Source organism: Spodoptera frugiperda, chromosome 15, assembly GCF_023101765.2.
Source record: "Spodoptera frugiperda isolate SF20-4 chromosome 15, AGI-APGP_CSIRO_Sfru_2.0, whole genome shotgun sequence".
NCBI classification, from domain to species: Eukaryota; Metazoa; Arthropoda; class Insecta; order Lepidoptera; family Noctuidae; genus Spodoptera; species Spodoptera frugiperda.
Window position 1 is genome coordinate 2,503,786 of NC_064226.1, and position 27,420 is coordinate 2,531,205.

Consider the following 27,420-nt stretch of genomic DNA (forward strand, 5'->3'; position numbering starts at 1 on the left):
CTTCTTTTTTTCTTTTGTCGGACTTTCGTTTAGTTTGTAGTAGCTTGTCTCTCTAAAAATAAATTAAACATTCCTCTACTGTGTTTAGAATAAAATGGTACGTTGTGAGTAGACTCATTACTGTTTTATGAAAGTACTTAGAATTTTCCCATATCTTTCTTTATCTATTATTATTAATCTACGAGAAGGAGAAATACTAGTTTAATCTACCTTGTTTTACTACTAGATTCATCTTACTAATATTATAAATGCGAAAGTGTGTATGTGTATGTTTGTTACTCAATCATGTCACAACGACTGAAGTGATCGGGATGAAATTTAGAACAGGTGTAGATTATGGTCTGGAATAACACATAGGGTACTTTTTATTTCACGAGAACGCGGGCGAAGCCGCTGGCAGAAGCTAGTATTTATATAACATTTTTATAAACCAACACCATGTGCATTTATTTCCATAATCAACACAAACAAAAGGCAACGAATAGACAGACGTTCGCACGTTTTTCGATATCATTTCGAACCGGCCATAACTTTCTCCTCAATCCCAAGGTTCCCTGAGGAAACCCTATTTGTTTCTCATTATTTTTTCCTTGGCTCCAAATAACGGACATCAGGTGGCAAGCAAATATTCCGGTGAACAAACAATAAGGCCCTGCCTGCTGTTTCCTTTTGAATTTCTTTATTCTTCAGACCTTCGCAATTAACGGAGCAGGAGTTTTTTTTTAATAAGATTATTTCGAGGAATCGTGTGTTGTTCTGTGGTTAGGAATGGAGTTGATTATGTGGAAGATATTTTGATTAGTACTATGTATTCAATGTTGTTCGAGATATACATATTATATAGTTATAATTGTGGACGATATTTTGATTATTACTACATGTTCAATTTAGTTCAAGGTGTATATAGTTATAATTCAAGGTAGTTCCATATGACTCGCCATTGGTCATAATAAATGAAGGCATATGTTTAACACATTACACATGTATAAAACAGTACTGATTAGTTACTTACTTAGGACATAAGTCACCATTATTTCAGGTGAAATTGACTGACTTCGTATGATACGTCGCCGATACATGTCGAGAGTCATTTGTTCCCAAGTGTATCCTAGGTTTTATTAAAAAAGAAACAAGGAAATGGAAACAAAAACAAAAATCTTTGTTCGTGTTACGACATTTTGACAATACAAGTAACAGAATCATCCATTCCTATTACACAAGTGTCGATACAGCGTAAGGAAGAACCCGTAAACTGAAACACAGGGTCCCAATAAAAAGGCTCACAGTAATATAATCAGGGAAAGGAAAAAATAACCTTCATAAAGCAATGAATGAGAATTCAATTTTGTTAACAAAGAAAGATGGCGTTCCAAAGAAAGAAAAAAAAATGTCGTAACTTGGAGAATTTTCGTTGAATAAATATTTTCCGAAGCGCCCCTGCTACAGTCGAGCCATCGCGAAAAACTTTAGTGAAGATTGTGAATTTTTCGAAATCGATTTTTCATAAGTAGCTTACTGAGTGTGTTTGAGTTTACACTTGACTGTTGAACGAAGTTCAAAATATATTGATTTATTTATATGTTTTAGCTACTAAGTAGGTAAAAACATTATATGGCTTTTATTTCCCGGGCGATTAGAATGAAGAGCCGGTAGCTTGTACTACAGTACACTGCCTTTACGTCAATTACTGTGCGATGTCATAAAAACAATAAAACCTCATTACATATAATGACTTTCAATGATTTACCTACAAAATCACCCAGAACCCAAAAATACATATTAAAATTCAAAGCAATCACCATCCCATTTCCATCACAGTTTTCATTGCGATATAAATGAAAAAGATTCCCATTAAATATGAAAAGTATTTGTAACACAACCTCGGGGCTCATTCCCATCCAATCTCGATCTGAGGAGCACAATGGTCCGTAAGAAAACAATCTTTGGACCGAAACAACGCATCCTCCTCCTCTCACATTGTTCTGTCCACCACTCGAAAAAGAACGGCCGTTTATTGTTTTTTATTTAGAACACGAAAACACTGTATTAAAAATAAAATAAGAAAAGTATTATAAAACTCAATTTCGTAACTCATTACTGCAATGGAATTCGTAGTAATTTAATCTGTTAATGTATGTGTTGTTGTTGGCAATATAGCCCTTGCTGATTTTTCAGAGAAAGAAACATCGTTACAAACTACAACACCAAAATAAGATCAGCATTTCGCTAACACTTTTTGCCTTTACAATATGAGACAGTTCTACGAGTTGCTACGAAAAGTTCGTAGCGCGTAGCCTTGCTACGAATTGCTACGGGCTACGAAAACCGTCCAATACTACGGATAAGGTTTGTATTCACCGATTTGTATTTTCGGAACATTTGGTCCTGATATCCGAATCCCCAATTGGTCCTTTTATGGCCATTATGCAACATTGTGCGTTGTACTGTGGTCTCGTAAATTTTCGGTGGGTGTGAACAAGAACGAAGTTTTGTTTTGTAAAGTTGAAATTTAGGTAAAGTAGGTTTACACGTGGAATAAATAGTGTTGAATTTGACAAATTAGCAACATTACTACGCAGTACAACCTCTGTCAACTGTTAGTACACAGTTGTTGTTGATTCACAGGCTAGTGGGGTCGACACAGTTTACAGGAAGCGATTAAATGCGGGTACATTGTAAACATCTTCGTTGATGTTTACATACTACAGCCTCTGTGAGAATTGAGCACAGTTTGGATTCAAACCAATTTGAATTTATTTTTTTTATATTTATTTATTCAAAAAACAATACAAGCTGACAGTAAAAACCAAAACACTTATATGCTAACAATTAATTCGTTTGAGTAAAAAAAAAAAACACGAGCAATACAAAAATTAAGAAAAAATATATGTCAAGTATATGTCAAGTGGATGTCATACATAATTATACAAATACATAAAATGTCAAAAAATATAAATATCTAATGTCAAATTATACAAGTCCAAAAAATGTCAAAAAAATGTATACACTATATTACAGAAATGTCAAAGGTTGCCCAAAAACAACAATAAATTTTTCCTTAGAGTGTTAATATTATCTACAAATATGTCGGCATCGGGACTACTGTCAAGGTAACTATTAATGAGAGCAATTGCTCTCGCAGTTGGGCTGTTGTTGAATTGACGGCTGCGCCATGTCGGTGGGCACGCGAGAAGTTGATGCCGCCGCCGCCCAACGCCACGCATGTATTGCTGCGGAACATACAAATAAATATGTTCTCTCGCCGATGGGTTATCAATTTTATTATTGATCAACAATAGGTAGTGCATAATGTGCATCAACTTGCGCCTCAGTTGCAGAGTATCCAGTCCGATCATTCCCGATACAAACAAAGAAGGATACAAGAATGGGTAATATCCGTAGACCAATTTATAGACATAACGGCAAAATTTCCTCTGGATTCTTTCAACCATAAGTGTATATAACTTCTCAGGAGGATCCCAGATAACTGCATTGTATTCTAATTTACTGCGCACATATGCATTGTACAGCAGCCTCACAACCCTGACACTACGAAATTGGGAGGAAGTTCGAATGACGAAACCCAGTGCTTTATTTGCATCCCTGCATACCTCCTTAATGTGTTCGTGAAAATTGAAACCACTATCTAAGGTTAATCCCAGATCTCGTACTGTTGAGATACGCTCAAGTGACTCATCTGCCAGCTTGTAGGTAGTAATAATAGGCGTACGAGACCTTGAGAATGTGATGACGCTACACTTGGACATGTTAAGTGGCAGCTTATTTCTTACACTCCAATCAAAAACGGCATCAATATCCCGCTGAAATGCCAAACAGTCTTCTGGTCCAGTGACCGGTAAAAACAGCTTTAAATCATCTGCGAACATTAGGCATTTCGCCGCAGTTAGCACCCTTGGCAAGTCGTTAATCATAATTAGGAATTGGGGAGGTCCCAGAGTACTGCCCTGGCTGACGCCTGATCGAGTAAAATACTCTGGTGACTGATAGCCGTTGAGTTTGACAAACTGTCGCCGATCTTTGAGATAGTCCGCCAGAAAACGGAGAAGCTGAGGACCGAATCCGAGAGATGCAAACTTCATCAGAAGTATGTCATTGTCAACTAAATCGAATGCCTTTCTGAAGTCAAAATATGCCGTATCAACCTGAGTGCCAGTGGTCATTTTGGTCTTCAAGTAGTCAGCAAAACATATATGGTTGGTTAACGTGGAGCGTGCAGGACGAAACCCATGCTGGGAATTATCTAGTAAACCACTGACTTGTTTGCTAATGGAATTATTTAAAACAGACTCAAAAACTTTCCCGAAAACCGGCAGCACGGCAATGGGTCTAAAATTCGTGACGTCAGTTGATGACCCACTCTTCGAAACAGGGGTGACCCTGGAAACCTTCCAAAGAGTGGGATATACACCATGTTGCAATGACAAATTAAAAACAAACAAGAGAGGCTTCACTAATACGGACAGACAATCCTTCAAGATGAATGCTGGGATAGCATCAGGTCCATAAGCAGACGAAACTTTAAGCCTGCGTACTGCTCGGCGCAATTCTGAGGCATTAATGTGATCTACACTGATCACAGGTAAACAGCCTCTATCAGTTGCTCCACGTTCAGCTGCCTCAGGATCTAACTTTGGACAGTCACCATGGAAAACGGAACGGAAAATAATCCGCAAACGCATTAACGGCTCCCTGTCCTACCACAACCTTGTCCTCGTATATGAACTCGTTATTTTGGTGTTTATTTTTCCTTTTGTCTTTCACGTATTTCCAAAACTTTGAAGGATCACTACTTATAGTTTCCTCCATTGTATTTATATAATCTTTAAAAGCAATTTCAGTGAGATCCTTGACTTTGGTTCTATAGTATCTAAATAGTTCTTTATTGAATTGAAGGCCATTTTGTTTGTATTTTTTTAAGTTAAAATATTTTAGTTTAATATAATACTTAATTTCCGAAGTATACCACGTTGGATATTCATATTTCGAATTGAGATTTGCAATTTTCTTTTTCGGGACATTATCATGGAAGACGCTGAATAGATTTTTATATAATATGTCTACTGCCACATTAACATCCTGCTGCAGTATCAATTCAGACCAGTCTATTTTAGCAATACCCATGTACAACCCATAGAGATCAGCCCTACGAAAATTCCAGTCAGAGTTCAGATCGCCGGGCATAGTAGATGAGCGATCTTTGACAACTGCACTTTTGGGTAAAGTTACAGTTATTTCTAAGGCAGGATGATAGGCATCCATTGGAACCAGAGGGTCCACACAAGACTCCACCCTGACGTTCTCTGAGTCACAAGTTGACAGCACCAGATCCAAAATGCCGCCATATTTGTTGCTAACATGATTAAATTGTTGTAGTTTATTATAGTCGGTAAAATAATTAAACTGTGTCACAACATTATTAGTACATGATTTTAGATTAAAGTCACCAACTATAACAATTCTATATTTCGAGTATTTATTTATCACGTTCTCCAGACATTCTAAAACACTAAGGTATTGTTTGTTACTATAGCTAGGAGGTAAATAAACTACACAAACCAAAAACACTACATTTCTCCATGTTATTAATGCGAACAGCAATTCTTTATCATCAGTCAAGCCATCCACATCTGTTATTCTCTTAGCTGTGTAACAATCCCTAACAGCCAGAAGAACTCCGCCCCATCCGACGTCACCGGGTCGATCTTTCCGCAGCACAACATAACCCCGAGGAAACAATTCAGCATCATTCACGGAACTATTAAGAAAAGTTTCCGTTAGTGCTATTAGATCACCAGAACAGAGCGCCACGTTGTTACCAAAAGTTGCAGTCTTTGTTCGGAGGCCTCGCACATTCTGGTAGATGATAACAATTTCCTTAGTTAGGTTTTTGTTCCTGAAATGGCTTGGCACTTTTGCCACGAAAATTCTGTCGCCACGGCTTTATGCAGATATTCTCTGGCCAATGTTCTGAACTCATCACACAGTTTTCTAATCTCGAAGGCACACCAAGCTTGAATGAAGAGTAATTGCCACGAGCTTTAAGGCCTTCAACTGTGTATTCTTCACTGTTTACAATTGATTTAAGGTGATCAAGTACCTGTTCTTCCGTAGTATCAACCTTCACATAGTATAGATGCATATATCTGACCCGCTCAGCTGCCTCGAGTTGTGTCAGGCCAGAAGTAGCAGATCCTCTTATAACATCTTTAGGCGATTTGTTTTGGCGTTTTTTTGCAACTTGTATCCATTCTCCTTGACTGTGGACAGATTGGTCATTTTGGTCTTGCACTCTTTCTGCAGATGTATCCAAAGCAGCCATTTTTCTGTTGGTGTCTTGATCTTCTTGGGTGAGCAGTGTCTTAGGCAGAGGTGCAGGTTTATTCCTTTTTGGAGGCTTACTAGCGCCTTTGCCAAGACTAGGTTCTGGCACAGCTATTGCATTCAAGATCGATTTTGTCTGAGGCTTGCCAGTATTTTCGGCAAGCACTGGCGCAACACTTAGTACAACAGTTGTTTTCTCGGAATCAAAACTCTTATTTTTGCAGTCATCTACATCATTGGATGCATGACACTTCTGAGCACCCTGTTTGCAGTTGGCTGAATTACAGACAGATCGCGAAGTCATTAGGTTAAGTTGTTTTTCCAACCTCATAATTTGGTCACTAAGTTTTAAGAAGCCTTTTGTAAAAATCAGATCAACTTGCTTCGCAACAACATTGCTAATCATATTTGCCAGGCGTTCATTTATAGCATCCTTGAACTCTTCCTGGATTACTCCTCGCAGGTTATCTAAATATGTCTCATCTGGATGCAAATACTCGTCACACAGTTGTTTAGTACTTTTGCGGTTCTGACTAAATTGCGTTTTGCGAATTGTTACATTCATGCTCTGGTCATCGCAATAAATTGAGCCCGCCTCCGATCTTGTAGATCGAACTGGAGTATTCGAGTTATCGCCTCTAGGTTGCTTGCATTTGCACTCAAGGCAGACCCAATTTTCCCTATGTTCTGTAGTCATAGTGCTATAAACGGCTATGGGAACATTGGCGCATAGAAGATCGTATACTTGCGCGCATATATAACAGCGAAGCCTCCGTTCATTCTCTATAGAACTTTTACAGCCACCACACACGGCAAGATCCATTTTGAAAAAAATAAATAAAATAAAAAATAGCAGCAGCAGATATTACAGGAATACTGATGATTATCCTTGCACTTGCTGTTATAAGGTCTACGCAATGCTCAGAATAATTTCAACAATTCACAAAAAGAGAACGTCTTCACTCGGATTTGAACTCACAACCACTTTGACTGAATCCGCTACCAAATTTCTCGAGCCAATTGTACTCGAACTTAGTGGTTGAAATAGTGGTTCCAACTTTGCGAAAAATGATTTCAAACTTTAAAAGTCGTTGTCACCCTCGTTTGGAACTTTTTATCACTTTTTTTCACTTTTTGTTATTTTTTTGCTTTTAATCGTGAATTTGTTGATACACTACAGCAGTGGAGTCACTTTAAGTTTAATAAGTAACGAGATGTACTCGTACACACTGCTTTTGACAGTCATAAACTTTACTTTTATTCACCACACTTTGTTCAGGTTTACACTTTGTGAGCAGCACTTTAAGTCCAGATAACAATACCACGGTTTAATTCATTTTAGTCCAACGTTATAACATCACTATTAACATTACTTATGCTTTACTTCAATTTTAATTCCATTTTATTTACGGAGCAAATATTGACGTGACAGTGAACTGACAGTGATTGTCTCATATTGTCAGGTATTTAGATAATAAAGTATTCTCAGAATATAATATTTGTCTATGTAAACATAAGATAATATCACGAAATGGTGATAGAATTATTCTATATATGTAGATGAATAGAATAGATTCTGTATTATAGGGTTCTGTACTATTTCACTTGTTTTTGAGGGTATTATTATGGTCTTTGGTATCCAATCCGTCCTTTGGTAGTTGCATGTGAAAAGTTAGTATAAATAGTTGAAAGTATAGCAATATAAGTGTAACTCATATTTTGTACTTGTTAATTACATGCTCCACCCACGCGATAATTAAAACTAAACATGTGGGTGGAAAAGACTGTGGCCTTGAACTATTTTTACAATAGCAAACATAACATTATATCCGTAAGAATACTATTTAACTTCTCCAACACAAAAGGCTAACACCCTGTTATATGAGTGTGTCGTGTGTGAGCGACTGACAATTTAACGAGTGAAAAATTAGTGTTACATTCCTCTTGATCTCTTACTACTCCTTCGGGAATCAAAACGCGTTATAAGGCATCAAAACTGACCTATTAACACCTAACCATAATTCTCAAGACATTCAGCTATACGTAGGAAGTTCAAAGTTTACAGGAATTTGCTGACTGTCAACTAGTTTGCTTCAGTACAGGCGCCTGAATAATTGGGCTCCTGATTGCAGGCCAACACGTGTTTGTCCATATAACTGTCTCCTGTTTACCCAAGTTAAACTCCACTGTTAATTACGTTAACAGTGTATGAACTTTGATGATATACTGTGTGACCCATTTTCGAAAATGTTTTGGGTGATCTGGGTCAGTGATAGTGGGCTGATTAAAACTGCGGTTATACAGTTTTGAGGTTTCATGATGGTCCTTGGGTTCAACAAAGTTCATTAGTTTTTGTTCCGTAATCTGTATACGATACACGGGAAATACATTAACTACACTTGGTACAATATTTATTTTTACAATTCATCTTAAATCATACACTTAACACAAAAATTCTTCACGATTCCCCCCAAGCAGTATCGAAGGACCAAAAACACTTTTTCGAGAACTTTCTACGAACGAAATCGAGCGTTTCGAGGACCGAGATCAAAGAGCTGCATGGAACCTTTGTAACTTAGTCAGATTTGGGCTCAGAGATACTGTCGAGCCGATAGCTTGGGTTCGAAACACATTTTGTTTATCGGACTAACGACTTCTCTTTGACGGTTATGCGTGGTCTTACGATACGTTGAATATTTTTACGAAGATTTACATTCTGTCTGTTGATGCCGTTTTGCGGTGTTGGTGTTAAAATGGTTGTAAACGATTGTATGGGAAGCTTATAAAAGCTTTTCTAGAAAAAAAAATTAGCTCCGTATTATCTAGTTAGATAATTAATCAAAAGAAAGTAGGTAGGTGTCCAATGCAGGCATTTATATCTCACTTAGACAAAGCAACCTTGGCGAATGTTCACACCTCACTTACCTTAAAAAAATAAACACATCCTTTACAAAAAAGCTCTTTAACGTGGAAATAAAGTATTAAGACCGTTTTCATGACAAAAAGTCGTATAAAAAGTTACGAGTCGTGGAGCGCATTTAAACCTTAAGGCACGGAGCAGAAAAGAAACATTTGCCGTCGGTAAATCAGAAGGAATGAAAATATTAAAAATTCTTTGTTAAACGTGGACGTGATCCCTTCACAAGATAGATGCTCTGTTTACGAGCAACGTTTAGCGTTTGTGTAAGGAAATAACAATATCTTGGACGAATTTGTTATAGGTAAGTTTAGGATAGAATGTTCGAGGATTTTGAGAAATGCTCAGTCTTAAGTTAAATGAATTGCTGTGTTTCTGTCCTATGATATACCTATTGCACTCATTTATTTATGTGTATAATAAAAAGTAACTATTTATTTAAACACACCTTAAACACATATATTAGTTATGTAACTTAGATGTGTATTTTAAACAAACTTAAAACATGTCTTAAGTTTTCAAAGGTTTACTTAGTGCATGACCATATCGATCGATTGTATGTGGTTAGGAATTTTGTTCCTAACCACATACTAAAGTAAAACTTGTAGATAAAACAGCAAATATGAATATCCAGAACTCCTTCCATTTTAAAGAGCAGTCATTCGACAGGAAAATGAGATAAGTACCGAGATGTTAAATAAAAATCAGTAGGCTGCGTGACATCGCCGCGTCTGCGCACGCTGCTCATGATGAAGAGTCCCTCTGTGAATCGAAACTAGTAGAGTTTTTCTCCATTAATAATACGTGAGTAAACTGTGATTTTTATTTTGTTTAAATCAATAAATTCTCATTAGTGAGTATGAGTGGGTGTTTAATATTTCTATACTTTTTCGGAAAATATAAGTCGTAATGTTATATTATGAATTCTCCTCTGTCTTGCCGTATATGAGCGTATTCAAATTGAATTTCATGTAATAGTTACAAGGTTGTAAATGTTCGTACGCCACAATCTCGCAAACTGCTTCTATAAGACGATAAAAACAAATATAGTCTTTATGTTCAGGTAAATAAAACTGAATATCCAATAACCACCAAGCTCAAAATGGGAAACTATTTTACTTAATTTATGGGTATTTCAATGTCATTTTCGAATTTTCCTACGTTGCATTTGTTAAGTTTCGTTGATTTAACTACTCCAGTATATTTACACTGTAGTACGTATGGCTTATTTAGTTTTACATCACACTTAAGATTATAAATGTGAAAATTTGTTTGTTTGGATGTTTGTCCATCAATCACGCTGAAACTACTGAACGGATTTTGATGAAATTTAGTATACATACAGGGTATGAGATGATTTGGGTGATAGGATACTTTTTATCCCACGGGAACGCGGGGAAGCCGCTCGTAGAATCTAGTTACAAATAAAACTATGTAACTTAAAACACTTCTTTTTCTACATATAAACAGATTATGAGAAGGTATAAAACCTTCTGTACCACTTTAGAAACTCCATCTACATAATATTTACATATATTGTTCACTACTACAAACATCAACTCTGTATTTACTTATAAAGTAAATAAAGAACTTTAACAGTACGTAAAAAAGGTTGAATTTTTCATAGCAAAATTCTTTTGTTAGACACTATTATTTGGCTCCAACATGTTGAAATTGTTATCGCTCAACAAATATACAAAAACGTAACAAAGGTTGACATGGCAGAGCTTGGCTAGTTCATAGAATAATCGTCAGATGCGTACATTTTTCTACCTATCTATAATGTTGGTATTATATACATTGCTTTGGGCAGTTCAGTAATCATAGCAACGAGTTAGTACTCGTTACTAGTGTAGCTAGTATGATAGTGAGCCTTTTATTCCAAGAAGGGTAAAACCACTTTCAATGTATTAAGACTAATCTTTTTACTACAGTTTTCCAAAATAGTCAGTAGTCTATCAGATTGAGCGGTTTTAGAAGTAAAAAAATCAAATCAAACCATTTTAAAAACCTAATTATTATTTATTTTATAATATTTCATAGTCTTAAGAAAATAAACTTGTTTGTTATTAATATTGGGTTACACAGTTTATGAAAGGAAACATTTTAATTTTTCATCTAATCATCATTACATCAAATTCCATAGCTGTGTAACTTTTAAGATATACAACTTCGGACAGCGTGAAAAAAGATCGTATAGGTAAAGACATCACCGACATCATTGCGATCTATCTTATCTACAAACTTAATCTATTTCTAAACTCGTCTAGTCTACATTGTAACACGTCTAGACGTGTAGCAAAACATTTAGTATTACAGTCTCGCACTAACATTATAAGCTGAATTTTAATAATGTTTACTTGAGCGGTAACCGGCTGATACATATTAAGTGTAACAACTAACGATGCTGATGTTACGTGATTATATCGAGGGATTTTAGTATGAAGTTTATCTATATATATAAAACTCTTCCGTTACTGAGTGACTGACTGACTGACTGACTGACTGACAGACAACGCACAGTCGAAACTACTGGTCGTAGACAGCTGAAATTTGGAATGTAGGTTCCTTGGGATATGTAGGGTAGCACTAAGAAAGGATTTTTGGAAATTCAAATCCCAAGGGGGGAAACGGGATAAACTGAGCCGGGGCTGCGGGAAAGTTCTCCTCAAGGGTCCTCAAGGGGTAAAAACGTTTCTATGAAAAATCTTATTCCTTGGGTTTATAAACTTGAAACTTGGCATGAACACGTACATAGGCAAGTAAATATGTTTGACATTATAAGTTTTTTCAAACTACCCTCCAATCGTGATTTAGGGGTGCGATTGGGTGACTGATTTATTAACGCAAAGCCGAAACCGCTCGGTATAGGAGTCTGAGATTTTGAACAGAGGTTCCTTTAGTAACATAAGTGAGCACTAAGAAGGTATTTTTGAAATGTCAACCCCCAAGGGGGGAAACGGGATAAACTGAGCCGGGGCTGCGGAAAAGTTCTAACGAGATACCGTGGCCCCGGAACGCAAAGGGCAACTGAAGGAACGAGGTGGGTTTTAGTCAGTAAAAGTCTGACACTCCCTTCCGTTCCACCCAGAGCGGGAGAGGTCATTTGATGATTTCCCATCCTTAAAAAAAAAGACTTTGTATGACAACTTTCAGTCGTCTCTTTAACATACATAATAATGTACATACATGCATAACATTAATAACATCACGCCTTTAAATCCCTATTTTGTGTTAACACTACCCATACAAACAGCTAAAAGGAAACAAGTGAAGAGACGAAATTTGTCCGCATCCATTTTCACCTAAATTCTTAACGTTAATGAGATTTACTTTTTATTATCAGGTCAACCTAATAGCCTCACATGTACGTATAACTTCGTAAGAATTTTCTTTCAACTCCTAACCGTTGAGGAGTTGTACCTTCCATCATCAGCTCATTCACATGGGATGATGACTATCAGACGCAAATACTTAAACAGATCTATGAAATTGTCAAAAACGTAATTGCCTGTAAATTTGAGGTTTGCCCTTGATTTCCCTGGAATACCATCATCAGATCCTGACTAGGTAACAACGGGACCAACTTGAAAGTATACTCTACCGAACAAAAAAAGAATCACGTAAATCGGTCCATAAATCTCGACGTAATCAGTATGCACAAATGCATCCCTGAGTAACACAGGCTATATTTAATTCCAGTTGTAACAAGATTTCAGCCTGTGGAAGAAAAAGCCCTGTCGAGATCATTAAAAAACGCTATATATAACCGAATTACACGTGGGCGAAGCCGCGGGCGGAAAGCTAGTTAGTTATAAGATTGTTTAGATTTTAGGTATGGAAACTTTGTTTTTCTTAACAGTGAGGTAAGTCTTTTTTTGAGAGGGGAAAGTCATATAATGACTTCTCCCACCTTGGGTAAAACGAGAGAGCGTCAGATTCTTACTGACTATGATCACCCACGGCGAGAAGTAGTGCTAAATTCTTACTGACTAAAAACCACTTCGTTGCTACTTCTGCTTTTATCTGGAGCCCCGGTAACTCCTTAGGCTGTCCACAGCTCTGGATAGTGACATTATTCTGCGACTACAACTACATTCGCGCGTTTGTTACACCACGTTTGTCACGTGGTGATGGTAAAGTAAAATATATTTCCCACAACCTCTACTCTTTACCTTTCTCCACACGTGGGTGTCCTTAATGGACTGCACATTTGACGGAGACTAAGGAGCAATGCTCTCTTATAAACGCGAATCTATTATAAATTTCGATCTCCATTCTGCCTGTCAAGCGCGCAGATTTTGGCAAACCTTCATGTTTAGAAGAAGCCTATAGTCCAGCATAGGATTGTCAAGCAGTTCGTGGTGGTTCAATGATAGCAGTCATGTTAATAAATAACTAAAGCAAAAAATATTAGAAGGAAAAAAGACAGAAAAAATCCCTTATTATTTACTTTTACAGTTCTTAAACTCAAATCTCATTAAGCTCAAGACCCGACTAATTTGATAGAGGAAAGTTTAACAGGATTCTTATGAAAAACTCCTCATAACGGGAAACCTCATGGAGTAAAGTGTAGGACGATAACTTAGTGAAGGAGTGACAAATTATTATTTTTATTACCCTCCACACGGGTAGGGAGGGAATTAATGAAATCACTATCATTTGGTGGGAGTTCCTTAGTTGAAGACGTCTTTGAACATGGTACAGAGTGTTCTATGATGTGCCTTGTGAAGGATGGAATGCATTTAAATCTAAGGATTCTGCTTGCTAATAAAATATCTTGTATCTAAAAAGAAACAGCATACCTACATAGTAAGGATAATTACGGTGGTTTTCTGCGAGAGTTCCGTTTGGCTTCCATCAATCATATTCATTGGTACACATAACTTAACACTGGTGGAAACCACTGGTGGACTCAGCTAAGCTATTTTTTTATATGGAAAGATACGTGCTATGGATGCGTGTTATAGATGCGTGCTATGGATGTGTGCTATAGATGGCTCCCTACTATTGATAAATGGCATACTCGAGCAGCGCATCTTCCTCCCACAGCTACATAACTTAGGAACAGTGGAAACGGTCATAGTTTCACAGCTAACCTATTACATCTTCATAGCATAGCTACATAACACATCTCTGGTGGAAAAACACCCTGATTCATAAATGAAATCCATTTCTAAAATCTCCAATCATAAATCAAATTCATCTCTCTACTTAGCACAGACTTAGCATTATCACTAACAACTGATCAAAGAACAGCAATAAAAATTGAAATACTGGTTCAATACCGTTTTCACCTTGTCCTTGCGGGACCCTAATAAAATAAGACGGCCTAAATGTCGTCGGGAATTCGTTAGGACAATATTGCAACCTCCCCTTTGTACGCCAGAATACTCTCAAAGCAAATTACTTTTGTACGGAACCCCACAACTTTTAAAATATGCCGAATTCTACTTTATGGTACTAATGTGGGTATCGTTGAGTGGGGGGAGGGGGTTTGGGAGTTTTGTTTTACTATTTTAGTGTTTTTTTAAAGGAAGTAGGTTCTTACTAATTTCTTATTTTTTTTATTACAAGTATTAACGTGATTTGTTCCTTGAGTCAGTTAAAAGTCAGGACTTTTTGATTGATCACAAACAAATAATAGGGACGTTGTTCTATATCAAATTACTCATAATTAAGTGCAAATACAGAAGTTATCGAAATACAGTCTCTTGTATAATAGAAGATTAAAATCTTAACATCAAATTAATCGTTGATTGTGATCCATAAAGTAAGTGTATGGTATACAAGAATCAGATACTTGCCCTAATGAATGCAATAGAAATTTTACCACTAGTCTAGAGTCTATAAAACTTAAACTCAGTTTTCACCTAATTATTAAGATCTAGGTACAGAACTTTGAAGTTAACTTAATAACTTAGGTCCAACTTGACCTACTAAGGTCAGTTGTGACTCGTATTAACACGATTTCGAGAACTGGGCCACTAGGCATACATATTTGATCAGATGCATCAGTTATCAAGCAAATGCATTAGCTGTGAAATATCCCGAGTGTGGACTAACAGAATATGTTATTAGTTACATTAATATTATCGTCTGATGGAGATTATTCCTGGTATTTCTCAGAAGGAGTAAGCTGGGATTTATGTACTATCTTGTGTTGGTTTAATTTTGTGGTAGTAAGGCTTCAATAATTAATAAAACTAGTCAAATTTGAAGAGAAATTCGTGGACTAAATTACTCTTTACTACATCAACTTACGTTTAAATAGCATTTACATCAAAATTAGGTCAATCAAAACCGGAGCTACAAATGACCTAATGGCGGTAGCAGGTACTCTTACTTTCAGGTTTCTGCTTCAGTTTCTTCCTACTGGAACGGGGTGGTTTTAAGTGAGTACGAGTCTGACATTCTACCTCACCCAAGGTGGAAGAAGTAATTGGATGATTTTCCCCCTCAAAAAAGGTAGATCAGTACAACATTTTTTTTTTTATATTATTCACAACAGTTTACCCATTTTTACTTGTTACATATAATATGTCATATCAAAGGCAGTGGCCCTATTGTTATAGATCAGACACAAGTTACACATAGACTTATGCCTTAACTGAAAATATTTGAACTCGTACCTTCTTTAGCTGAACAATAGCTTAAATAATAAAATTTCAAAATGAATGTTATCTGCTCTATCAACAAAATATACAAATATATGTAAATCGCTGCGGTTTACATGAAAGATAACATAAAATAGAATTTAGAATTATGATCACAAAGCTGTAATGTTAGAACGGAGTTTATGCGAACGTCCGTCTTTGTGTAATGATATCGTAAACTGTCTGCTTTACTGCTGTTTTACTAGTCAAGCTTAAATTTTGGTTAATTTTAAGAAGTCTTTGTGTGTTATAAAGGGTTTTAAATATTACTGTCTATAGTAAAAGTTTTGGTTTATTACTTTTTGCTTCTGTATTATCTTTGTGGATTGAATCAAATATTTGATGATTCAAATTCTTAAATTATTTGAGTAATAAATTACTTGACAATACTATTGCTAACTTACTAAACTCGAAGAGAAGTAAAACAACGATGAAGTTTCATCTTGTGTGAACTTACCTGCAAAGAACAAAACAACAAATTAATATAGAGATACAGATCTGAAATAATTTTGGTAATGAAATATAACAAAATATCGGTACAGAAATTTAATTCCCAATCCGGAGGCCCAAAAAGGCAACGTAACGCTTCTGGTGTTTCAAGTGTCCATGGGCGGTGGCGATTGCTTACCATCAGGTGACCCGTCTGCTCGTTTACCGGCTTATTCCATAAAATAAATAATAAACAGCAATGGAAATAAATTACTACTACAATGTTATTATACAAAAGCTACTTGTAAACTTGCTACTTCTTTTCTTAATATCCCTTGAAACCCTTAAAGAAAATAATGTATTCAATTTCCATGGTACATATAATTTCCCTTATCATATTCAATATAGCAGTTTTCTTCAACTATGGGCATATGCTCATAGCAAGCAATTTTTAAATGGGTCAGTAAAATGGTTATACGTTCCATTGCACCGCGGATATTGTTTCCAATATTCCAAAATTGGGTGCATGCTAGTGAGAATGCAAGTAAGCCAGATAGGGTTACTACTGCAGTAGAAATAACTGAATTGAAAAAGGATATTTATGCTGTAAAATTATATGTGTATGTATCACACTTAATATTATAATTGTCCTGTCCGTCAATCCCGCTGAAAGTACTGAACGGATTTTTATGAAATTTGGTATAAAGACAGGGCATGACGAAACGGGATCCCATGGGAACTCTTCTAGGTTAGATTTAAATCAGTTGGTTTCAAAAATGGCGCTACTAAAAATACTCACAAAATATCGAATAAGGCAAAGTGAGGCACTGGAATTCATTTCCCTTGTTCCAACCCTAACGCTACAGAACAAAACCATTAGGTTTTACAGCTATCAGCAACATGTCTGCTGATATCTCAGTTCTTTTATTGCATAAAAAGTAATACACAATATAACGAAACAGTTTCCGAACATTCTCACACAGTTACAAATATTTTAACTCATGTTAGTCTTTATCTAAGTTTGGGACAAAACCTGCGCCTACTCGTCTCATTAACGACTAATAAACTAATGACACAAGAAATTGCAAACAAATATAAATCATAAAACACTCAAAATTAGACTCAAAATAGCATGAAATTACATAACAGAGAAGTGCTTACGCGATTTTCTTCACTCAAAGAAAAAGCTCTTACAAAATGAAAGAATAAACATTTAGTTTGTTTCTGCTTTTAAGAAATCTTTCATGATATTGAAAGGAACTTTTTACCCTTTCAGCAAGGTTCTATGTTGGTTATAAAAGAATAATAGGTTCAATTGAATATATCGTTTACGGTTGCCCGATGGACCTCCTTTTCAAAACGTTGCGTATCTTTTTCAAAGAGTAAATAAATCGCATTACTTTTATACTGAAACGTTGTAAGATAATAACGTTTTTGGATTAAAAGGTTGAATGAGTACAATGTAATTTGTGTGGATTTACTCGAGAGTTTCGCTTCCTTGATAAAATTTTACGTTTAGAGTAAACCAAAAAAGGTATCTGGGTGTTTCTTCAAAAACATTAACTTTTATTAAATAAATCATTAATCTCCCGCGTTATTAAGCATCATGGTAGGTTATTATCATCCTTATTCTTATTGGATTGGTTGAGAGCAGTGTCATAGATATATTTATTTAAACCAAATTTTGTGTTTCAATCGGCAGAATTATTCACTTTTGGTTGAGGATAATGACGCCATTAGCTTTTTGAGAAACGCCCACTTACAGCAGTTGAAGAAGTTTTACCGTACCACGCCTAGATTGGCCATAGGTATTGTTATTTCCTACGTAATAAGGACCAAAAACCGATTACAATTTCAAATACATTGATTTTAATGCTAAGTACTTAATTTGTTATTACATTTTAAAAACTAAAGCCACAGCAAACATCAAACAACCCGACAACACAACAATAAAATTGACTGCCACTACTACACACAAAAAGGCCTCCAATTTTTCCGCACAAAAAAAAAACGCCATAAATTATCATGAGAACATCGGGAGTGCTGTAGTTTCATGTTTTATTCATTGAACGTGAGTTTCAGTGTAAATCAGGTTCAGTTTCGCAGTTAATTCAGGTTAGGCCAGGCGTTATATCGGAAATTGTGAAAATTAAGGACAATATGAGTGGCTGCACATCAAGGTATACAAACCAGTATAAATTGGCCGTCGAATGTACGGAAAGAACACACAAAGCGAGACCATGATAAACTGGTTTTGTATACCTCTATGTGTAGTCGTGTAGAAACTATTATGTTGTGTGTATTTGTATGTGTAGTGTGAATTTGATTGTATAATTAGATGTAAGACTGGTTCGTACATTTGGTAGGGAGGATTGTAAACTAGTGTTGGGGTCTTAGGTTTTAGTTCTAAGACCAACCTAAGTTGAGCTGTAGAACTATGCAAATATGTATGCAACGTAATAATAATTGTATACCCCACTACAAATTAAATTATTTTCCTTGGACTTGAAGCAAAAAAGCAAAACATATACAATGTATATTTTGTTATGGAAAAATTGACTTTAAAAATAAATCCAAGGCTCCAAAAATTAGCGACAACCTCCCCCAAATCTTAAACCACGTTTAAAATTCCACTAACAAATCTAGTTCACAAAGTATTACCGTGGTGACAATCTAACAATAACATCTAGTTACGAAGATTAAACTACAGTTAGCGAGTAGTTCCATCGGGCCAGCTGCGACGCGATGACAAAACTTCTTACGTTATCTAAATTAATCTGAAGCTGCCGAACTTGGAGGTCTTCTGTGTTCTCTTGTTTTGTGTGGGTAGCGAAGTCATGATGATATTGGACGATGTGTTGTGTTTGTATACTTCTTTGTTTACGCTTATTTCTAGAAATTGTATAATTCTTTGTTAGGACTACTACCGTGAATACTATTTGCCTAAGGAGAATTTGAAAGAAAAAAATCTCAAATACTTGTACCTAATTTTTGGATGAGTGAATGAATTGTATTGTCATTATTTCGTGTGATACTTATCCTTTTTTTATTTGAGGGGGAAAATCATCCAGTGAATCCCGCCTTAGGTAAAGCGAGAGCTAGTGTCACACTCTTCCTGACTAAAAACCACCCAGTTCTTACTCCTGCTCATCGCTCTTTTTCACTTTGCGGCTCCATATCGGTAATCAGCCTTACTGGACCCCATATGTGCGATTCATACTAATAGGTAGTCACACTTCACTATTACAATATTTTTTCTCATTCATAACAATATTTCTCACTAACCGCATTCATCCGAAACTCGACGCATTCGTTCATCACTTACACCAAAGACCAAGAATACTCGCTATAGATGTCTAGGTAGGTAGAATACGAGAGCAGCTGTGCTCCAAGAGAAACTCTCACCCGTCCCCAACACTTGCACTGCCATCGCCTGACTTTGTGCCTCCCAGCCATTTCGCAACAATTCTCCTTACTTTTAATATTAAAAGCAGCTGAAGGTCGGCTTCGGGACTTTTTGGAAGAATTGAAAAGTAACTTAAGGGTGATAGGTATAAGTATTATATTTGTGTACAGTATTGTTGGCGTATTTGTATGATGGTGTGTTTTGTTTGTGTTTATTAAATGGTATATATAATATATTGGTAAAGGTGACAGTCTTTTTTTATGGAAATGTTGACAAACAAGCACACGTGGCACCTGATGGTAAGCGATAAGCGCCGCCCATGGCCACCAAAGGAGTCACGGGTGCGTAGCCGGCATTTTAAATGACAGATTTGTTTCTTCGTGTGCAAAGAGGCCTAAGAATGAGTATGCCTGTCCCGCTAGAGCTTATTATTTGAATTATTTCCAACTCCAAAAATTAAAATATTCATTAATAGTCACGTCGTTGACGATCCAAATTCATATCTTTACTCAAAAGTACTTACACAACCCTGCACGTAGTCAGTAAATCACTGAACTTGATGAAAAATTAGCTTGGCAAGTCAAAACTTGGTAATATTCAAGTTGTGTAGCGAGTATTCAGGCGCTCGTTTCAGGACTGAAGCGAAACAATTAATTTCGTCGTGTGAGCTTTCACGGTTGAATATTACAGACACAAAAATATGGAGTTCAGTGCTGAAATACTAATTAGGTTTAAAACGATACTCGACAACAATTATGTAGGAGTGAGAATATACTATTTTGACTCACAGAGTTAACATTGTTTGACTTCTAGTCGAAAATAGTAGCAACACTTTTAATATCAATTGTCGTGCTTAGGGTAATAGGGTTGCGTACGGCGTCAAAGAGCCATCAGATCACAATAGATGGGGCCCAGTGGTGCTGATGCCTGATATGGAACTGCGGCCTACCTAGCGGGTTACCGGCGCTCCGGTTCAAAGAGCAGGAACGGGGTGGTTTATAGTCAGTAAGAGTCTGACACTGCCTTTCCCCTCACTCAAGGCGGGAGAAGTCATAGGTTGAATTCTCCCCTTCAAAAAATGGTAATAAGTTTCGATACCCATCATGTGATGTAACTATTACAATTTTGACCAACTGTAGACTATATTCGACTTAATTCCATCTTACTACTGGATTAGTATTCCAAAATCATTTCCCTAGTATAGCTTTTTGATTCACGCCCACATCTAGATTAACAGAACCCATCAAATATACAAAAATCCCTTACTAATAACCCTATACATCCAAAAAACTCTTTGTTCAGCTAACAAACGAACCTCTCTTAATCCGCCTACACAATGTAACAACTAAAATATTCCACAATACAAACTGACCACATCTCGGCTGTCGTCTATTCGAGCCAGTAAACCGAGCAAATCCACGGCTGAAAGCTAGCGTGACAACCCACCGTGACTGTGGCACATGGCACATGGCGTAGTGACATGTAGTGCCACGGATAAAGTGCCACCAGTGTTTCCATGGTGTTTCTCTTTGTGCCTATGTTATTTTGGTGTTTACTTTGTTAGTTTTTGTTGGGTAAAGAGTACCTAAGGGTACTTTTCCACCAGAAGTGTGGCTGACATGGTCACTAACACTATCATTAGAACTTGAGAGGGGATATTTACCATGTTTATTTATGTCTATGAGTTTCCGATATTTCGTGAAAAGCGTCGTGATCACAGATGAACTGATTCAGCGCTCTGATTGGCCGGCTCGAATAAACCAAAGAATTAGCGCTCTCGTTTTGAATACTTTAAACGTAAAGCAAACTTGTACTAAGGGAACTGTATACGCATTATTGGTAATACTATTATGTTATAATGTGAAAATCGTTTATAGCTTTAACAGAATCTCACATAGAACACTGACAACTCGCTTCAAATAGGTTATTTATTCGAATACTTAACATAATTATTGTAATTTGAATAAGCAATATTAGTCCGTCTAGACAGGGAATTGTTGTCAAGTCATTTATTTAAAATGGCACAGTAAATTAACGTTGTAATTACATGTTTCAATCTAAATACTACAATGGCGATTCAAAGCTAGGTTTTGTTGACAGGCGTACTTCAATTAATTTACGTAGGTACTAATTGTTATTTGGATGTTCTGAACGTAATATTGAACATGACTATGAATTTAATTAGGTCAGGCAAAAAGGTATCTTCTGTCATTATTTAGTCTAAATAAGTATATCAAATAGATTAAATTAAAAAATATCTATACATATGTAAATACTTCTTTCTACACCCGGCTAAAGAAGAAAAGGGATCTTTTTTATGGAATAGGTGGCAAACGAGCAGACGGATCACCTGATGGTAAGCGATCAGCGCTGCCCGTGGACTCCCGCAACACCAGAAGAGTCACAGTTCTTCTAGTTAAATGACATAATCGTTAAAAGGTTATAAAAGAAAATATCTATAGGGTTTTCATACATTGGTTTTATGTCATTTGTCCAACAGGGTTGGCAATAAGCAGTAGACATAGACGAACATTACTACAAATAGGTATAAAAACATACCAATCCATTAATAAAACATTGCAATTTTAAATGAAAAAGAAACTGTCACTCAAGCGCGTAAGGAATTAAGCAAGCATTTAAATTAAAAGCAAAATAAAGCGTTGCAGTGCGAGCACTCGAGCACAAAGGGAACCTGAGCATTGTGACAATGTGTTATCAAATTACTTAGTGCACGACATCTGGACTTATGTGTTACTAGATGTGGCATTTTTTTTAGTTTGACGTCAAGACACACTTATACCTGTCTCCCATGGGGTTAGGCAGAGACAATGGACCGCCAATTGCTACACTTACATATCTCTTTCGCTTCCTCAACAGTCATTAGTTTTTTCCATGCATTCTCGTCGGTTAAAAGTAGTTTTAGATTTACTTATATCACGTGTAATATCTAAATTGGGTGTAGGAATAGTAGCTGATTCACATCTGTCGGTAAATTGACTGATTTATCTTAACGAAACATTTACCAAAGGCTATTCAAATCTGTTTACTTTTAGTTATGATGTGTTGTTGCAATTTCATTGAAAGTTATTATTCGTTATGCGTATCTATTTCTTAACTTTTAGTCTTTTAGAATTTTCGTGAACCAACAATTAACCCATGTTTAACAGTAGCATCTGTGCCCATAGTCCACACATAACTTAACAAGCATGAAAAAAATTCGCTCCTAAAATAAAATTTGCCATACTGACGTATCCAGTAAATTAATTATATCCCTGGTTGTCATTCAATTTCACTACACACGAACTCAGTTCTGTAGAACGACGAAACGCATCCACTTAAAGAATTATAAAGAAAAAACAAATATTATCGCACACTAGCTTTTAAAAACGTTTCAGTTTCAAATTTTTTTTCTTAATGTGTATTTAGTGAAACAGTTAATTTTATACTTGCATTAAATGATTAAATTAAAATTAAGAGGCTTTTTCATCAACTGTTATGTAGTGTTTTTAAAGTTTATGTTCTTTTCTAACTGATATAATACTGACAACTGAAAAACTACTATAAAATAATTCTTTGAAAGATTTCAATATTACAAACAGACACTCCAATTTTATTTATTAGCTAACTAGACTAGATAATCTTTCCTGATCTTTCAAAAGTCTTATTATACCATCAACTCTTATATCATCATAGAACATTTATTTTACTAGACTACGTAGTTTTCCAATTACCTTTCAATTTAAAGATTGTGTGATCACCCACATGAAATCTACCTCTTAACCCAGTGCCATACATTTGCATCCCTCTTCAAAATCTCCTGTTATAAGTAAGTTTGTTTTAAACGGCTCGATGGAGGTGCCATCACACCCTTTGTACATAAACTTGAAGTTCGACTTAATTGTTGTATCACAACTTAGTTCACCGTTTGAACTTGGTGCACGCCACTTGGTTCGCGCTAAGCACCTACTTGAGTTAACTTGGAAACGTCTTCATTTTGTACTTGTTCAACTATTATAAGCAAAGTAGATATTGTTTTGAGTACGGATTTTGGTGGAAAATTTGTTGTGGGAATTCGTGTTTTGAGATTATTATACTGCTCTGAACCTCTACCATGAGTTTGAAGCAATAATATTTGTCGATAGTCGATAGCGACGACGTTTTTTGTATGTTCAATTTTATAACGCCTCTACCGGTCACCAGTGGAACTAAAATTTGGCATACAAAAAATTTACGCCTTTGCCTTCGAGTATCGACAAAAACAATTGTAGTAAACTCATTGTCTCAAAATTTTTACTTGGTAAAGATTGTTCTAATATATTTTAGCCGAACTCGAAATCAAATCTCTAATGTTTCAGCTGTATCATTTGCTACCAACAAGCTATATTAAATACCTAATTCCAAAAACATCTCAAACCTGACTTCACCTAATTTAATAAAAAGTCTTGAAACCATTTCTAAGAAACAGACACGGGTACCAACCTACCTACTAAACGCAATTAATTATTAACTCCAAAAGAAAGAAAAAAAAGAAAGAAAAATAAACTGGCACAATAAAATATAATATAAGTAGGTTACATTTAATAAATGGGGGAGGTATGTGCTGACATAAAAAAGTTAGTCGCCCCCCTCATAGCTCGTGAAATGCGAACGTACTTGGTACTTGTATGTTTGTCGTCGTAAAATATTTATTTAGGTCTGCTTGGGGACCGGACAGACTGGCAAAGCGACTGATATTATATTTTGAATACAATTATACAACGGCTTTGTGAATAAAAAGTTAGAAAATTAAGGGTAAAGTGGATTAATGTTATGTGTGAGTTTGTAAGTTGGTTTCATTGCTTGCTAATATGAAGTTTGGAGAGTTTAAATTTGTGCACGATAAAAGCGCTGAGGAAACATAATACGGTGAGGTCCTGGATAAGCACTTCAGAAAAAGAAAAACTACGGAATGTTAATAATACTTAAATCTTTGACTGCCAATAGAAAACTGTTGAAGGCAAATCCTCCGCCAACGTCGGTCACCGATGACCCCCGTAGCGTTTAAAGTGTTAAATATTTTATAATAAATCATGATGATAAATAGCAAGAAAAGCAAGATAATGTAAAACAACATGTCAAAAAAGTTTAGCCAAAGTGATATCAGTTAGAATGTGCAGAAATAAATCAGTTTAGTTGCTTTCCAAGTAATTTGATTTTATCGTTTCACTTTATTGGAACTCAACCCGATTGGAAATCCCGACGGTCGAGCTGTTGCTCCCGAATCGAAACTAGAGAGTGAAAATTAAAGGCATTTTGTCAAGAATTGTACATTTTTAGGTCAATCGTGCCTGAAAATTTCTGGATATTCTATTTATTAGTCAATATTAGTATACTTAGTAATATGACTGCAAGGTTGACGCCATGGCTGGGCAACCGCCTTCCGTGCAACGTGTAACGACTTGGATTCCCGCAAGGAACAACTCTTTGTGTGATCCACAAATTGTTGTTTCGGGTATGGACGTCATGTGTATGTGAATTTGTATGTTTGTAAACGCACCCACAACACAGGAGAAATTCCTAGTGGGGGGCAACGTGTCTTTTTTTAAATACAACATTTGTACTTTTTTAGCTCAATCATGCCTGAAAATTAGTGAACATGGACATCAATATCATCATCATATTTAATACATGTTTAACAAAATTCACTTCATAACTGCTCATTTAAATCCACAAAATCAAATCATAATCACAATACTTTACGAAACATCGAAAATCCCCATCACCATCATTATCAAACGCCTTTGAAAAGTCCCAGAAAACTCCGTTCAAATTAGTTCGTAAACTAGCTTACAATAGGAACACCGGAATCTGGTGATATTCATACTTATGTCAGGAATTCTAGTTGAATACTTAGGAATTGCCTTTTGGCTAACTCAGGACTGAATGCCGGTGGACTGAGCCCGTGTAATCCTCTTAGAGAGAGTATTTCAGTTAAATGTGCTGCGTTATAAATGTCCTGGAGTTGCCGCTGACACAGTTTTATTCGGTGACATATTTTGTGTTTGGTAATGAATTTAGGTGATGTGATTTTGGTGTGTGTCTATGTTTTACTGCCGTATTCAGAGTCATTTCATGGTTACGTAACTCAGCCCTTAGCAATTGTTTTGAGAACAATATACAAAATCGTTGCCAAGGAATAGTTAAAGTAATCATTAAATGTATGGAGATTATATTAACATAGTACGGCAGTTTGTCTAGTTTTTAGAAGTAGATTTAGGGACTATAATTTTAATTCGGTAATGTAAAAGCTAGATTTTGGTGATTGAAATTATGGTGCAGTTTTAGCAAAATTGTATTATTCTTATAGTATTTCAAAATGTGTTATACCTACATATAACAAGCATTCCATACATTTCAAGTCACCGCATTGATTTACAAGTTCTAATTCGGAACCTAAAATACTTTATAATACGTAATATATTTACGAAATGAGACCCATCTATATATCTTACACAGTCAACGGAAGATTATAACTTTAATCTGCGTAAGAAATAACTCAAAAAAGTTACTTGATGGTGCTAGAAATTCTTTTCACCCTTACCTTCTTTGTACCTCTATTTAAAAATTCCACAAGTTTTTTTAACGGGGATAATAAGAAAATCCAAGGTGAAAAGTCGGGAAGAAATGCTTGAAAAACGGGTAATCTTTAGCAGATGTTTTATTTATTTTCTGTTAAAATCTTACTATGCTTCATGTAATAGGAGGAAATAGTAAAGTTATGTCATTAAAATAACTGTAGAATAATGGTTGGAACTTTACGTCAATTTCTCAAATATTTGTTACTATAGAAACTGTAGCTAAATATGTATAATTGTATATTACCACCAACAGTTACAGCTAAAGCTGTGTTGATTTACACAACCACACTATAGAGAGCATCATGCTAATAATTGCTATCGAAGCGCAAACGCTGTTTAGTGACGTCACAAATCATAGGGCGCCATTTTGTAAGCGACGCCATTTTGACGCAGCTGTCAAAATGCTTTATGATCATTGTTTAACCAATGACGATTGTAAACAAAGTTGAAATGATACAAGAGGTTGCAAATTACGTGAAAATGTAGCGAATTAATAAAAATAAAAATGCAAAGCAGTAAAATTTATATCAGTTAAAAGGGAATAAAACGGGAATTGGGATTCGGTGAATTCGTTTTTCGCAACAAAAAAGGAAAATAGATAACGAGGTGAGTTGGCAGGTACGTGACGGGATTACTAAATAACAACAGAAAGTAGGTACTCGTAGGTACCTATAAGCAAATTGTAAGTAGCTAACATTTGCGAAAAGTCTACCTTTAAGATGTCCTTAAAAGATATTATTTGAATAAATACATATCAGATCGGAGCTTATATGTTAAGGGCTTTGGGGATTACATACTGTTCAAAGTAATACAATAAGTACCTACGCTAAGTTCTATGTAGTTATTTTACAGTAAGTTTAAGGTTAATATTAGAATATATTTTTAAGACATTAAATGATCTCATTACCTAATTTAATATAGTAGATATTGTAAGTCAAAGTAATTTACGTATCATTAAGCCTAAGCGTTTAGTATTATGTATTTTTCCTTAAAAAATAATAACCAAGCATGACAAATGAATTCGAACAGATAAGAATATTATTATCATAATAA

At 35.7% G+C, this 27,420-nt stretch overlaps 1 protein-coding gene across 4 annotated transcripts in view; it reads right to left on the minus strand.

Moving 5' to 3' along the window:
- LOC118276940 (syndecan) overlaps positions 1-27,420 on the minus strand; it is a 283,688-nt gene that overhangs the window by 42,813 nt on the left and 213,455 nt on the right. The window lies entirely within an intron of this gene.